Source organism: Neodiprion lecontei, chromosome 2, assembly GCF_021901455.1.
Source record: "Neodiprion lecontei isolate iyNeoLeco1 chromosome 2, iyNeoLeco1.1, whole genome shotgun sequence".
Classification (NCBI taxonomy): domain Eukaryota; kingdom Metazoa; phylum Arthropoda; class Insecta; order Hymenoptera; family Diprionidae; genus Neodiprion; species Neodiprion lecontei.
Genome location: NC_060261.1, coordinates 17,525,054 through 17,543,041, shown reverse-complemented (window position 1 = coordinate 17,543,041; position 17,988 = coordinate 17,525,054). Strand labels below are relative to the sequence as shown.

General features: G+C 37.7%; 1 long non-coding RNA gene across 2 annotated transcripts; it reads left to right on the top strand.

Moving 5' to 3' along the window:
* Positions 1–206: 206 nt before the first annotated feature.
* Positions 207–2,141, top strand: LOC124293050. 2 transcript variants are annotated; one of them, XR_006902955.1, is made up of 5 exons: positions 207–762; positions 1,357–1,470; positions 1,587–1,707; positions 1,771–1,862; positions 1,955–2,141. It is a non-coding gene; the product is annotated as an uncharacterized LOC124293050 (long non-coding RNA). The 2 variants fall into 2 exon arrangements; XR_006902954.1 differs by having other exon boundaries at positions 211–762; positions 1,771–2,141.
* The last annotated feature ends 15,847 nt before the right edge of the window (positions 2,142–17,988 follow it).

Here is a 17,988-nt window from a genome sequence, read left to right as displayed (position 1 = left end):
GGTAATCCAAATGTTTTATTAGTCTTTACATGTGCAATGAATATTTTGTTTCATTCAAAATATGTACAATGCGTAAATTTGGGAATCCGTTATTTTTTGGGGTTGCGCACAGTATTGCACAACGGAATTATGCACCTTCGATACTCATCGTACACTGTAAAAAATAAGGGTTAATTTAACCGTCACATGGGTAGGTAATTTTTCATCATTCAACTGTAAATCAGTTTTACCTCCCCACTGGTCTTTTACAATCGATCGTCTACCCATACAGACATTTTTTACTACCCAAGTTATACGTAATTTTCGCATACAGACAGATAAATTTTGGTGCCGAACTGTAAATTCAGCATTTGGGTATGCGTTTTGGCTAAACGTACCCAAAGTGGTAAAATTATCTATCTGCATCACCGATAAAATAATGTGTGCGACGCGCATACCGACTGAAATTCGGCAAAACTTAGGCGTTCGCGAACGATCTTTTCGGTAGATAAATTAAATGGATGTGATTTTCGTTACGAAATTTACAGCAGTTGTATTCTGGCAACATAATAATTCAGATTCAAGTTTAGTTTCAAGTGAGAATGTGAAAAATTTTCTGTGACCACCCAAGTTATGCTGAGTTTTGCGTAGTCTGAGATGGCGCTTCCATCGCAGACGGGAGATACGCAAGAAGCGTTTAGACACGCTTCCGCGTTGTGTGTGCGGTTAAGTAGGTGGAGTGGATCAAGTGGAATTTTTTGCATTTTTCATCAGAGAATAAAGGTATGTGATATCAATTGACATTGCGTTTGGGGTTTGGGGTACGAGTAGCAACGCATGTTTTGGTGTAGATGGTGGAGTTTGCTTCTATTTCACGTATGTAGTTCTCAAACTAACTTTTTAAGGTTAGGTTCGAAGGTACTTGCTTCAGCCTGATCGTCGAGTTCTTCTCTTTTTTCAAATTTTTTTTCTTTTATACTGATCAGAGTATTGTTTCCAAGTTACAGCTATCAAGTATAATATTTACTCATTGATTGATGACTGTGTTTTGTTATTGATTGTCAAATTGTTTTGTTGCCATTTTTTTGTAAATATATTTATCAACTTTTACGCTTGTTCGTTGTCACTTTTCAGTATATAATTTCACCCAACCCATCAATTGATTTATTAAATTACTGCGATTATCTTATAACCTTCAGATCAGAACTGGACTAATCTCTTCAAATAATTACTTGTTTTTTTTTTCAACATGATTTTCTCCATAATTTATATTGTAGATTCAAATGAACTAAGAAGTGATAGAGACAAATAATAATATGTAGTATAAATTTATACGTATTTTAAATTTTGCAAATCCAAATAATTTCATGGACAAAGGTTCGTGGGCAAGAATACGGATCCATCTGGCGAAATGAGTTTTGCGATTGTCTCATCGGACCGCACCCTCTGATTGAGTGAAATCATTTTACTATGATTTATTGAAGGACCTTAGTAAGTACATAGACCAGGCAGATGCGTTATTCGTCTGTCTCCCTAACCAAAGGTTTCGGCAGATTTTCATAGTTTGCATTAAAACGCTTGACTCTGAGTTTCTAAATATTCCCTAGGTTGCCATGCTATGCCGACAATGATTCGTAATCTTGCACGTTGCACTTCCTTTGAACCGTTCCAGCTTACTGCGCTGACCATTGACTCTTATCTTTCAAACCACGCCTTCGTTTAAGCCAAGTAAGTACTAAGCTCCAAACTAAAAAATTAATAATATGACATTCATCCCAATGGTCTATTTAGATATCCATGATTTTCTGAAAGCTTCTGTTTCGATCAGACTTAAGCTAACTATGCTAAGCCACAACTCATCTTCTGCTTGAATTCTTCCAAAGGTCAGAGATTTTCATTTTTATTCGGTCATTCGACAGGAAAATTCCCATCAAGAAGATTGTCAGATTCAAAATTGTATATCCTCTATGAATAGGGCTATCTACGACATCAAGGGAGATGAAACTACAAAGAGTAGTAGCAGGGTGGAAAGAAGAAAGTCAGCAAAAGGAGTGTTGTTCAAAAATCCACCAATGATTTCTCCACAATTCAAAACGTTAATGCGGGATTTTGATAATTATCGGAGCTTGTGGGGTATTTAGATTATAGGGTATTTTGAGCATATAAATGTATGTAAAGAAAATCACGACACGCGTGTACTTCTGTCGTGCTTCTCTCAAGCTTTGAATCTGCCGCGTCACCGACGAAGGCCACCGACCGACGGCGCGGTAGAGCACGGGCTTGGGGAGACGACCGGTAAATTTGGAGAGAAAAAAATTCAAAATGAAAATATTCAACAAGGTTGAACGAAGGAGAGAGCAGTTATCACGAGACCTTTACATAGAATTAAAATATAGAAATTAAAAGCTTTAAATGTTGTTTCTCTTACTTTTACAGAAACACAGTTGAGTTTTTGATTCTAACCTAACTGGACACGGAAAAACATATTACAAAACAACATTTCTGCAAATATTTCAAGAAAATGGAAAAACTAAGATTTGATTTCAAGATGAGGGGGTCGGCAGATGGAAAGGCAACAATATTATGCCTAATCTCAATTGGCACACCCGATGGTCGCACGTTTGACGTGCCAGATGAATATCAACCAACACATTTACACAAAGAGCTGATAACAACACAAACATTCGCTAAGGTAAAAAAGACACTAACAAAGAGACACCAATATAGAAAAGTGTGGATTAGCTTAACAGAAGATTTATCTAAAGTATATTTGGATGAAGAAGAAAATTTACAATTTGGAGATTACTATTTAGAGGATGTTACAGAAAAAGTAGTAGTTGAAACTGCACAAAATACTACGGATGAAACAATAAAAAAATTATTGGAAAAAGTGCTCGAAGAGAAACAGCTAAAATCAGAAATTCAGAACTTGGGGAAAATAGCAAAAGATTTTATGATCGGAAAATTTGATGGAAAAAGTTCAAATGCCCATCAATGGATACAGGAATTTGAGAAAGAATGCGAACGCTGTATGGTAACAGAAGACAGGAGAATAATTGAAATTTTAAAATTTTTCCTTGAAAAAGCTAGTGCAGATTGGTATAGCTGTATGATTCTGAAATTCACAGTGGAATCAGAATGGAGCAAGTGGAAAAAAAACTTTTGTGAAACTTTTGCAAATAAAGGGTGGTCTCCAATTAGATACGCTATGGCTTTTAAATATCAAGCAGGCTCTTTGCTCGATTACGCTCTGAAAAAAGAAAAATTGTTACTAGAAATAAGAAAATCGATAGATACTGAGACACTAGTAGACCTTATAGCGGTTGGCTTACCAAACCACGTGTCCGACAAAATTGACAGAGAAACTTTGCATGGAACGGAAGATCTCTACAACGAAATTGGTAAATTAGAACATCTTGTGGACAGAATTAGAATGGAAAAAAAAGAAAAATACGCTGATAGAAAATTCAAAAAAGTTGAAGAAAAGAAACCATGCCAAATCTGTGAAGATGAGAAAAGAGGTAAACGTTATCATCCTGAATCAACTTGCTGGTTTAGGGAAAGAAGTGAAAAGAACAAAAGGACGGAACTAATAAAACATGTCAATAATTCAGAGTTAGAAATAGAACTAAATGAAAAAAGTCCAAAAAACTCGAAGTAACACCATTAATAAAAATCGAGTTACTATTGAATGATTCTCTAGTAGTTTCTGGAATTTATGATTCAGGTTCAAATGTATCATTAATTAATGCAAAATTATTGAAGATAAAACAAAAAAATTCAGAAAACATGGGAATGGTAAAATTGAAAACTATTAATGGTGTAAAGAAAACAAAAGGTATGGTAACTTTAAAAATAAAAATTTACAATATTGAAAAAACTATGGATATCTTTATTGTAGATAATGAAAATTTTAATTATGATTTTCTAATCGGTCTGGATTGCATCAAGAATTTCAATTTAATCCAAAATGAAGATCTAAGGATCATACAACGTAACAATAAAGAAGATATAGAGAATAAAAATGTCGAGATTCCTGATGTACTAGGTGACAAACATGAAAAAAAAAAATATTTAGACTCGGAAGCATCAAAACAAGAAAACAAATACATGAACAAGTGGGAAGTAAATTTCAACGAGCATATAAACACTAATGAATTTGAAATTTCAGTAAATCATTTAAGTTTACATCAACAACGAGAAATTGATAAATTGATAGATAAACACAGATCAGTATTTGCTAAAGACAAATATGACGTCGGCACTGTAAAGGATTATGAGGCCCATATCGACCTAATGGTAGATAAATATTGTTACAAACGTCCATACAGATGCACGATTGAAGATAGAAAAGAAATAGAGAATCAAATAGCAAAACTATTGGAAAAAAAACTGATCGAAGAATCATACAGCCCGTTTGCTGCCCCAGTTACTCTGGCATATAAAAAAGAAGATGAAAGAAAATCAAGATTATGTATAGACTTCAGAGAATTGAATAAAGTCGTTGTCCCTCAATCACAACCCTTCCCACTGATTGAAGATTTGATGGTGAAAACAGTAAACAGCAAATATTTTACAACGTTGGACATTAATTCTGCATTTTGGTCAATTCCTCTGAAAATTCAAGATAGACACAAAACTGCATTCATAACACAGGAGGGCCATTTCCAATGGACTTGCCTCCCATTCGGACTCAAAACAGCTCCAGCAATTTTTCAAAGAATATTGGGAAACATCATAAGAAAATACAAGCTCTCTGATTTTGCAGTAAATTTTATAGATGACATCATAGTCTTTTCAAGAACTTTTGAGGAACATATAACACACTTATCAAAATTGCTGGAGGCAATATTAACTGAAGGGTTCCGGCTAAAATTTTCAAAATGCACCTTTGCAAATAATCATGCGAATTATTTAGGTCACAGAATAGAAAATAATTCAGTAAAACCTCTGAAAGATTATTTAACGGCTGTGAAAAATTTTCCAGTCCCAGAAACAAGAAAAAATATACGTCAATTTCTGGGAAAAATAAATTTTCACCACAAGTTTATACCACATATTGCAATAATTCTGGACCCATTACACAACCTATTGAGAAAAGACGTACAGTTCAACTGGTCAGAAGAGTGTCAAGAATCGTTTGATAGAATAAAATCACTAATGTGCTCGGAACCAGTCTTGAAAATTTTTGATCCAGAGGTTCCAATTGATATTTACACAGATGCAAGCATCAAAGGAGTGGGAGCTGTGCTAAAACAAAGAGATGAAAATGGAGATAGTAAGCCAGTGGCTTATTTCTCAAGAAAATTAACTGAGGCTCAAAAGAAAAAGAAACCGATATACCTTGAATGCTTGGCAATAAAAGAAGCCGTAAAGTACTGGCAGCACTGGCTTATGGGAAAAACATTCATAATCTACACCGACCATAAACCCTTGGAACACATGAACATAAAGGCTAGAACGGATGAAGAACTAGGGGATTTGACATACTATTTATCCCAATATGATTTAAAAATAAAATATAACCCAGGAAAATCAAACCAAGAAGCAGACTGCTTAAGTAGGAATCCAGTTCTAGACCCTTATGAAGACACAGAAGATTTCCTAAAAGTGATAAATTTAATAAATCTAGAAGATATAAAAAGTGACCAAAATAAAAATCTAAATATACAACGTGATAAAAACAAACTGACAAAAAAAAATGAAATTTACTACAAAAAGACAAAAAAAAGAGAAAAAATCGTATTATCAGAAGACTTAAGTAAAAACCTGATAGAAAATGTGCACAAAACTTACTGCCATATTGGAAGAACTCAAATGCTGAATAAAATAACACCATTTTATACAGCGAAAAATCTCATTGAGAACATAAAAAAAATCTGTGATACTTGTGAAACTTGCAAAAAAAACAAATCAAGAAAAAAATCTAAATATGGTTTGATGTCACACTTGGGGCCAGCGTCATATCCTTTTGAAATTATATCTATCGACACCATTGGAGGTTTTGGTGGATCTCGTTCAACAAAAAAATACCTACATCTTCTCGTTGACCATTTTACGAGATACGCTTATATTCTAACATCAAGAAATCAAAACTCCAATGACTTTATAAAATTAACCAAGAATGTGACACAAAGTTACAACATCAACATGATATTAACAGATCAGTATCCTGGCATAAATTCGAAAGAATTTAAGGAATTTCTAAAAGAGAAAAGCATCAAAATGGTCTTCACTGCTGTTGATGCACCATTTTCTAATGGTCTCAATGAAAGATTAAACCAAACCCTGATTAATAAAATACGATGCAAAATAAACGAAAGTGAAAAAAAAATCGCGTGGACAACCATCGCACAAAAGTGTGTAGAGGCATATAACAAAACAGAACACACAATCACAAAATTCGCTCCAAAATACCTACTGGAAGGCGAAAATGTAAATATTCTACCACAGGAATTAAAATCAAAGTGTACAGATGATGATCTGAAAAGAGATAGAAAACTAGCCTTAAAAAACACGATGAAGTCTCACAACTATAATAAAGAAAATTTTGATCGGCATCGAAAAGAATTAAAGTTAAACGTGGGAGACCGAGTTTACGTGGAAAATGGAAATCGACTAAATAGGAGGAAACTGGATGAATTGAGGATTGGACCATATAAAATATAAAAAAGGATTTCCAATTCAATTTATGAAGTCGACACCGGACACAGAAAAACAGAATCAAACCTCTTTCATGTTACAAAACTGATACCGGTGTTGGATGAGCACTGAACAATTACTTTACGTATTACCCATAATTGTTCTTATCCCAGGGTGGGAGATGTAAAGAAAATCACGACACGCGTGTACTTCTGTCGTGCTTCTCTCAAGCTTTGAATCTGCCGCGTCACCGACGAAGGCCACCGACCGACGGCGCGGTAGAGCACGGGCTTGGGGAGACGACCGGTAAATTTGGAGAGAAAAAAATTCAAAATGAAAATATTCAACAAGGTTGAACGAAGGAGAGAGCAGTTATCACGAGACCTTTACATAGAATTAAAATATAGAAATTAAAAGCTTTAAATGTTGTTTCTCTTACTTTTACAGAAACACAGTTGAGTTTTTGATTCTAACCTAACTGGACACGGAAAAACATATTACATGTATATACTCAACAACTACCAAATAAATATAGCATTCATATAGTTTACGTCCTAGGTTAAGCATGTAAATCTGTACCTAAACACTACCGAAGAAAAATATCATAAGTTTGAAATAAATGTATCATTTGCTATCACTAATTCATTTCTAATGCCATAAATTTGTTGATGCGGGTAGTTCAAATCACCTATCACGCAGATTGAATTTACCTACACGGGTTGTAAAATCCACTCTGTTCACCTCGGAGTTATTTTTACCCTTCAACGAGGATAATCTTGATTTATGTCCCCACATACTACGTAAATTTATCGACCCAAAAAAAAAATAAAACTACATACCCATGGGTAGGCATATTTCTCTACCCAGACTAGGTAACAAGGCGTTGCACCACCCACACGGGTAAATTTACCCTCAAAATTTTTTACAGTGTATGTTAATCCGTCCTCCTCGCTGAAAATTTTTTTACGAATGCTGAAATTTACAGGGACGCGGACATAATATTTGCAATGTTGCCCGCTACATTTCATACATTGAATAATGCGTAATTACTTTTCACTGCGTAATAAATATTCTGCGGCATTGCTTCGTGTTTGCCTTTCCCGGTTGGACTCATCTCTGTCAAACTATCGTTGTTCAAGATAATTTTGAAGAATGCTCGATTCGTTTCTTTCCGACTCTTGTACATAATCTCTGTGACGGCTGCCATTTGCACATTGTCAACCCACACGTCGTACCCTATGCTTAACCGTACTTGATGACAATTTAAAAATGATAATTATCTTATCAAAATTAGTGACAATTTAGTGTAAAAGTATTACCAACAGATCGTTTTCCGCTACTCGGTGCTGTTACTTTCAGGACAATTTGAAGAGTTTTGCATGAACTCGTTTCATTAACGCATTTATTCGTTTCTTTGTTTTAATTGCGACTGTAGTCGCAGTTTCATAATGTAGCTACACAACATTTTGTTGAAGACATTGAATTGATGCATTATTTACTGAAAATTTAATGCTTTATGAAACGGACGCAGCATTATTGTAAATGGTGTATTTTTTCACAGATCACGAGTGCACCACCTCGACAAACAAGTTTAAATTTCTGAATCGACGTAATCTGAGATTCTGTATTCGTGCGTGTACGTATAATTATTTTTAATTATTTCATTTATTTATTCATTTACTGATTTATTTATTGATTCATTTATTGATTTATTTATTCATTTATTTATTCATTTATTTATTCATTGAATAATTCATTTATCCATTCATTGATTCATTCATTGCTTCATTCATTGATTAGTTCATTGATTCGTTCATTTATTCATTCATTCCATCATTCATTCATTTATTTATTTATTTATTTTTTTCTTTTCATTTCTTTGCGTATGGCCAAATCGGTGGAAAAATCCTTTATGGACCACCCTAGGTAGGGTACCGTCACTCCCAGGAGTGTGGGACTCGCCTTACGGAATACCCACTAAAACCACCACCAAAAACCGTTCCTTGCTGTCGTCCACACCCCACGGAACTGTCGTGGTACCTGTTTTTGAGAATCAAATATCACGATTAGAACAATACGGAGCACATATTTTGATACAATTAAATCTAACAAACGGATGTGAACTAGACTTTTCACCATTTTCGTGACACCATTCTCGCATTACAGACACGCTGAAACTCAGGTTTATTTGCAATAAGAATCAATCATTACAGTTTTGTAGTGTTTAATATGAGTGTTCAATAAAAAGAAACTTATCTTGCGTATCACGTCTGATTTTGCCAGCTCTTCGTGTCCTCCGATAGCCATACCTTGCTCATCCTTGAGACCCCACGGGACTATCGTCTTACGTATTTTCAACATTAAACAGCAGAATGAGAAAAATACGAGGTGCCTTTTTGCTGATAATGGTTCCTATGTTATTCAAACATAAGATACAGTTTTGTGTGCGGTAGCAAACAAAAAGTGTTTTGACGTCCCACCACTTCTGTTATATCATTTTCACACATCTAAGGATTTTTTTTTAAACCCTCTAAATAACAATAATAATAATTCATGACGGGTTCGCGTTGTCAATCACTGAAGATTTGTAAAAAGAATCATATCTCACATTTCATTCATGGTTCCGTCGCCTGAGGAGATGCTCGTTGTGCCCTCCGTTCTGCTAGACAGTGAGTGCGAGCCGTTTCCGGATCGACCCTCGCACCCGTTGCATCTCCCTAACAGGAATAGCGGCACACGCTTCGGCGATGCGGTGGCGCATGTCGTGTTTCGTTTCTTTCGGTTGTGGGGGCCCGTTCGTAGACAATTTCCTTGATTCTACTCCAGAACCAGAAATCGCAGACAATAAGATCTGGTGAGCGCGCTGGCCACCTAACCGGACCTCTCGTACCGATCTACCGCTCCGGGAACGTGGCGTCCAGGATTGCCTTGTTCGCGTTACTGTTGTGGGCAGGGGCCTCGTCCTGCTGCCACCAAACCTGGTCCATACGGATGGGATTTCCGTCCATCAGGCGGGGGAGTTCTTCGGTAAGTACGGTCCTGTACTTGGCAGATGTCAGATTTCCGTCGAGAGAAATGGCCCCGAGGATCCTGTCCTGTAGTACTCCGACCCAGACGTGGAGCTTCCTACGGTGCTGGTTGTCCTGTTCGACGATCCAGTGTGGATTTTCCGGAGCCCACCAACGACAGTTCTGCTTGTTGACCGGCTCGAGGTTCGTGAACCAGCGCTTCGTCCGTGAAGAACACGTTCCTGAAGAAATCGGGATCCTCCTGCACACGCTCCAGTCCCCAGCGACAGTACGTCAGTCTTCGTTCGGTATCACCTGGGCACAGCTTTAGGACCGGCTGGTACTTGAACGGACGGTTCAGCTCACGTGCCATTTTTCTCACAGATTCTCGGGGAGCCTCTGTAGGGAATTAGTTACTTCTTTTAGAAAGCACGACAAGACAAGTATCGCATTGACCCCTAAATATACGTTGAATTTGTGTCCGGAATTGTCTTATCTCTAATAAATCTCACCCAACAGAACGAGGTATGACTTGGTAATAAAATTTCGCATCAAGCCGACGGGGAAATATCTCCCTGAACTTGACGAATCAATGGATTTTCGGCCTAATTACAATTCACCTGAATCAATGTGAAATAACTTGATTAATGAGAATTTACTGAATTACTAAATTTGAATGAAATATTGATAATTAACTAAGACAACTGAATTATGGGAAATTAAATCAAGTATATTTAAATTACTTTGGGTTCATGCGAGAATTATGTGTTTACAGAGAGTAAGAATTAAATAAAAATGTGAAATCAAGTAGAGTTGAGAAAAATAATTTGAATTTATTGGAAAAACGAAAGAATGAATTCAAAACTTTTGAAGCTCACTTGAATTACTGTGAATTATCAAGAATTGAAATTTATGAATTTAAACGAATCGAGTTGAATGAAATGAATCTACATTACTTAGAAGAATTGATTTCAAATAAGAAAAGTGGGTCGAACTACATTAAGTTATTTGGATTAATTCGACTCAAACAATTATTGTGTCACTTAAATCTCGAATTATTTCCCCCTCGCATGAACCGAACAGTTCAGGTTGCCCGCGCACCATTGATTTTAATGTGAATAAGTGAAATACGGTTGATTCTGGTTAGGTGGGAATTTCTGGAGACGCCAGAAGCAATATTCAAAAAATCATCTAATCACGGGGTCAATCCGAAATTGATGAAAACACGAAATTGGAATTTTTAGTGTTCTCACAGATCCTTGAAAAGGTTTGGATATTCTTCACCCTGAAGCGGATACACGGAAAAATGTTGTACAGGAATTGGTAATTTTATAGATACTGTCGCGTCAAAAATATTCAAGAAACCCATTAATAGAGTGTTGAAATTAGCGAATTTGGCACGGAATGCCCCATACGTACATCTCAGAAAAAATTAAATTGAAGAAAAATATAACTACAAAAAAAGAAACATACGCAGTGTCCTCGCGAGGCGTCTGAGGCTTTGTCTTCCGTTTTCCTGGACGGCGAGGTCCTACGCTGCTCGAACAGGGCCATCCCCCGCACCGGCTTGATGCGCTGCTCTCGTGCCCGCTTCAGCACGCCGTGCTCCTGCTCCGCTGCCGCCAGCCTGGAGATGAAGTTTCGCAGTCGCGAATCATACATTGTTTCTAATTTTCTTAGGCATCGGTTTTTTACAGGCAAAAAATTCACGTAACCGACGGTTATGTCGCATAAATGTTTAAAATATATTATTCAGGGCAATGCGCGCAAGCTGCATAGAATTCTAATGTAAATTAACACGATTATGCAATTCTGAAAATTATTTCATCGCGAACATCGTAGCTTCGAAAGGACTGCCTCGACGGTGGCTGCCCGTCCCCCGGGAATCGCTCTCGGTACATCCTCGCCGATCCTGTAAAGTTGTTCCCGGTCTCTGCTAGTATCCGATGCATCCTGGTCGTCCGCACGTCCCTGTCCATCTTAATCTCTAATCTTCTAGGACAATTATTCTAACAATACAGCTACAGTAAATCAACGTTGATAAGATTAGTGGTAAAATAAAAATATTCTTCAACAGCTAACTACGCTACAGTTAAACGTGTAAAACTAACAATTCTCACAACACTTCACGGTAACTTAACGATTATAAACGTAATGCGAATATTTAAACGATTAAAAATACGTGTAATGCTACGAATGAACGTGGCAATATTATGGATTTTTTGGAAGGTTTGGGTAAAACTATGCTTTCGGTTGTTGATGCTTCGAGTAAATCTTAGCGTCTGTTTGCTGAAATTAGCTCGAAACAATGCCAGATCTTTGATTGTCGATTACTACGCCTGACGCGCTGAGCTGCGTCTGTTGGTTATTTCACGAACTGTCGGACAGCAGCGTGTAATAACAAATGAATACATTCGGGATCGTACAATATCCTAATTGTTGTAACCAACGGACGCAGCTCGACGCGTCAGGCGTATTAAATGACAATCGAAGATCTGGCATTGTTTCGCGCTAATTTCAGCAAACAGACGCTGAGACTCGCTAGAAGCATCACCAACCGAAATCAGAGTTTCACCCAAAACTTCCACAAAATCATGATTATTGCCACGTTCATTCGTAGCATTACACGTATTTTCAATCGTTTAAATATTCGCATTACGTTTATAATCGTTGAGTTACCGTGGAGTGTTGCGAAAGTTGTTCATTTCACGCGTTCAAATGTAGCGTTGTTAGCTGTTGAAGAATATTTTTATTTTACCACTAATCTTACCAACGTTAATTTACTGTAGCTGTATTGTTAGAATAGTCGTTGCTAGAAAATAAGAGATTGTGATGGACAGGGACGTGCGGACGACTAGGATGCATCGGATACTAGCGGTGACCGTAAACAACTTGACAGGATCAGTGAGGATGTATCGAGTGCGATTCCCGGAGGACGGGCGGCCACCGTCGAGGCAGTCCTTTCGAAGCTACGATGTTCGCGATGAAATAATTTTCAGAATTGCATAATCGTGTTAATTTGCATCAGAATTCTATGCAGCTTGCGCGCATTGCCCTGAATAATATATTTTAAACATTTATGCGACATAACCGTCGGTTACGTGAATTTTTTTCCTGTAAAAAACCGATGCCTATGAAAATTAGAAACAATGTATGATTCGCGTCTGCGAAACTTCATCACCAGGCTGGCGGCAGCGGAGCAGGAGCACGGCGTGCTGAAGCGGGCACGAGAGCAGCGCATCAAGCCGGTGCGGGATGGCCCTGTCCGAGCAGCGTAGGAACTCGCCGTCCAGGAAAACGGAAGACAAAGCCTCAGACGCCTCGCGAGGACTCTGCGTATGTTTCTTTTTTCGTCGTTATATTTTGCCTCAATTTAATTTTTTCCGAGATGTACGTATGGGGCATTCCGTGCCAAATTCGCTAATTTTAACACTCTCTATTAATGGGTTTCTTGAATTTTTTTGACGCGATAGTATCTATAAAATTACCAATTCCTGTGCAACATTTTTCCGTGTATCCGCTTCGGGGTGAAGAATATCCAAACCTTTTCAAGGATCTGTGAGAACACTAAAAATTTCAATTTCGTGTTTTCATCAATTTCGGATTGACCCCGTGATTAGATGATTTTTTACATATTGCTTCTGGCGTCTCCAGAAATTCCCAACTGACCAGAATCAACCGTATTTCACTTATTCACATTAAAATCAATGGTGCGCGGGCAACCTGAACTGTTAGGTTCATGCGAGGGGGAAATAATTCAAGATTTGAGTGACACGGTAATTGTTTGAGTCGAATTAATCTAAATATATTGATGTAGTTTCACTTAATTTTCTTGTTTGAAATCAATTCATTCAAGTGAGGTAGATTCATTTAATTCAACGCGATTCGGTTAAATTCATAAATTTCAATTCTTGATAATTCACGCTGATTCAAGTGAGGTTGAAAAGTTTTGAATTCATTCTTCCGTATTTCCAATTAATTCAAATTATTTTTCTTAACTCTACTTGATTTCACATTTTGATTTAATTCTTACTCTGTGTAAACACATAATTCTGACATAAACCCAAAGTAATTTGAATATACTTGATTCAATTGTCCATATTTCAGTTGTCTCAGCTAATTCTCAATATTTCAGTGAAATTTAGTAATTTAGTTGATTCTCATGTATCAAGTTATTCGACATTGATTCAGGTGAATTTTAATTAAACCGAAAATCCATTGACTCATCAGTTCAGCGAGATATTTCCCCGTCGGTTTGATGCGAAATTTTATTACCAGGTCATACCTCGTTCTGTTGGGTGAGATTTATTAAAGATGAGACAATTCTGGACACAAATTCAACGTATATTTGGGGGTCAATGCGATAATTGTCTCTTTGTGCTTTCTAAAGGAAGTAATTAATTCCCTACAGAGGTTCCTCGAGAATTTGTGAGAAAAATCGCACGTGAGCTGAACCGTCCGTTTAAGTACCAGCCGGTGCAAAAGCTGTGCTCAGGTGATGCCGAACGAACACTGACGTACTGTCGCTGGGGAATGGAGCGTCTGCAAGAGGATCCCGATTTCTTCAGGAACGTGTGCTTCACGGACGATGCGCTGTTCACGAACCTCGAGCCGGTCAACAAGCAGAACTGTCGTTGGTGGGCTCCGGAAAATCCACACTGGATCGTCGAACAGGATAACCAGCACCGTTGGAAGCTCCACGTCTGGGTGAGAGTACTACAGGACAGGATCCTCGGGCCCATTTCTCTTGACGGAAATCTGACGTCTGCCAAGTACAGGACCGTACTTACCGAAGAACTCCCCCGCCTGATGGACGGAAATCCCATCCGTATGGACCAGGTTTGGTGGCAGCAGGACGAGGCCCCTGCCCACAACAGTAACGCGAACAAGGCAATCCTGGACGCCATGTTCCCGGAGCGGTAGATCGGTACGAGAGGTCCGGTTAGGTGGCCAGCGCGCTCACCAGATCTTATTGTCTGCGATGTCTGGTTCTGGAGTACAATCAAGGAAATTGTCTACGAACGGGCCCCCACAACCGAAAGAAACGAAACACGACATGCGCCACCGCATCGCCGAAGCGTGTGCCGCTATTCCTGTTAGGGAGATGCAACGGGTGCGAGGGTCGATCCGGAAACGGCTCGCACTCACTGTCTAGCAGAACGGAGGGCACAACGAGCATCTCCTCAGGCGACGGAACCATGAATGAAATGTGAGATATGATTCTTTTTACAAATCTTCAGTGATTGACAACGCGAACCTGTCATGAATTATTATTATTGTTATTCAGAGGGTTTAAAAAAAAATCCTTAGATGTGTGAAAATAATATAACAGAAGTGGTGGGACGTCAGAACACTTTTTGTTCGCTACCGCACACAAAACTGTATCTGATGTTTGAATAACATAGGAATCATTATCAGCAAAAAGGCACCTCGTATTTTTCTCATTCTGCTGTTTAATGTTGAAAATACGTAAGACGATAGTCCCGTGGGGTCTCAAGGATGAGCAAGGTATGGCTATCGGCGGACACGAAGAGCTGGCAAAATCAGACGTGATACGCAAGATAAGTTTCATTTTATTGAACACTCATATTAAACACTACAAAACTGTAATGATTGATTCTTATTGCAAATAAACCTGAGTTTCAGCGTGTCTGTAATGCGAGAATGGTGTCACGAAAATGGTGAAAAGTCTAGTTCACATCCGTTTGTTAGATTCAATTGTATCAAAATATGTGCTCCGTATTGTTCTAATCGTGATATTTGATTCTCAAAAACAGGTACCACGACAGTTCCGTGGGGTGTGGACGACAGCAAGGAACGGTTTTTGGTGGTGGTTTTAGTGGGTATTCCGTAAGGCGAGTCCCACACTCCTGGGAGTGACGGTACCCTACCTAGGGTGGTCCATAAAGGATTTTTCCACCGATTTGGCCATACGCAAAGAAATAAAAAGAAAAAAAAAAAAAAATAAATAAATGAATGAATGATGGAATGAATGAATCAATGAACGAATCAATGAATGAAGCAATGAATGAATCAATGAATGGATAAATGAATTATTCAAAGAATAAATAAATGAATAAATAAATGAATAAATAAATCAATAAATAAATCAGTAAATAAATAAATAAATGAAATAATCAAAAATAATTATACGTACACGCACGAATACAGTATCTCAGATTACGTCGATTCAGAAATTTAAACTTGTTTGTCGAGGTGGTGCACTCGTGATCTGTGAAAAAATACACCATTTACAATAATGCTGCGTCCGTTTCATAATGCATTAAATTTTCAGTAAATAATGCATCAATTCAATGTCTTCAACAAAATGTTGTGTAGCTACATTATGAAACTGCGACTACAGTCGCAATTAAAACAAAGAAACGAATAAATGCGTTAATGAAACGAGTTCATGCAAAACTCTTCAAATTGTCCTGAAAGTAACAGCACCGAGTAGCGGAAAACGATCTGTTGGTAATACTTTTACACTAAATTGTCACTAATTTTGATAAGATAATTATCATTTTTAAATTGTCATCAAGTACGGTTAAGCATAGGGTACGACGTGTGGGTTGACAATGTGCAAATGGCAGCCGTCACAGAGATTATGTACAAGAGTCGGAAAGAAACGAACCGAGCATTCTTCAAAATTATCTTGAACAACGATAGTTTGACAGAGATGAGTCCAACCGGGAAAGGCAAACACGAAGCAATGCCGCAGAATACTTATTACGCAGTGAAAAGTAATTACGCATTATTCAATGTATGAAATGTAGCGGGCAACATTGCAAATATTATGTCCGCGTCCCTGTAAATTTCAGCATTCGTAAAAAAATTTTCAGCGAGGAGGGCGGATTAACATACGATGAGTATCGAAGGTGCATAATTCCGTTGTGCAATACTGTGCGCAACCCCAAAAAATAACGGATTCCCGAATTTACGCATTGTACATATTTTGAATGAAACAAAATATTCATTGCACATGTAAAGACTAATAAAACATTTGGATTACCATATCTGTAAGGAATTGTATAGAATTAAGTATCAAATCTCTGCATCGGTTTACAAACTCAATATTATGTTGCTAATTATTGTCATTGACGAACTGTCATTGAATTGAAATGGAAAGTGAAGCGTGGCGATCGCATTTACGAAAAAATACTGTCTTTGTCGCCCACGAAATGGAAAAATCACAGGTAAAAGGTAGATGAATCATAACCTGACAAATATTCCTTCATGCTTCTACTTCTGTCATAACATCGGCCATACTTCCGCCGTACTTTGACGATACCTCAGCCTGTCGTGCTTCGTACATACTTATGTCATCTGGATAAGAATAGTACGATTTTCGTATCGAAGTAAAGAGCAATGCAAGGGTTTCGTTCTAAACAAATGCGAGACATTTCGTTCTTACGCATTATGTATCAATTTGTCGGACAATTAACGAAATTCCAAAATGCAACGGCATATTTTCCTCGAAAATAATTTCGAACCGTAGTTTACTGTCCCTGGTTTGATGATTGCGTGAAAATAACGCTGGCTCGTGTTAATATTGCGCTCATTGTTACTACTAGAATCACAGAAAAGTCGGCCACCCATGTGCTTTGTTGCTGCGGAAATATTCGACGTAGGAAAGTAAATACACGGTGTCAGAATTAACCAATTTTGCGCATCGTTCTCCAGAATATAAATAAACTGACCTAGAATTTTACGATGAACAAGCAATACACTGTCAAAATTCGGGTGGATTCTGTTCGTTTCTTCAAATCATTTTTGTGTAAAATAAGAGTGACAAGCCTTTGTCAATAAGGTTGCAGTTCAATTCGCTGATAAAAAGACCGTCGAACTGCAGCCAACATTTGTGGTGTAATTTCGGCACATGCTTGGCGTATTCTTTCTTGCATGTCGTCAGGCGTAGTAGGAGCTGAATTATTAAAATTGAAAATTCCCTTGAAAATCTATCTCAAAAGTATTCACGAGATTCCTACTTTCAAACTAATTATTTCCATTCAATTTGATTTTTCGACTATTTTCATACTTCGCGTGCCTACAATGACCTTGTGTTGTAGATCGCTGAATTTGTCTAAGTCAGTAATAATATCGTGGGAAGGAAAATACATTGTTCCGAGTAAAAAAGTGGGATTGACCTTGACGTAGCTTCACCGCCTCCATCGGAAAAAAAATAGGGTGGTTCAGGACGTCGGCCTTTTCAAACGATATAACTTTTGAATGAAGCTCTTTCGGTACCATCAACAGTTTGAGTGCTATTGCTTTGTCACACTTTGAATGCCCCACCCTGTATATATATATACATATATGGTAACGGTCTTGGACGTTACGGAAATGAATATGGATTCGT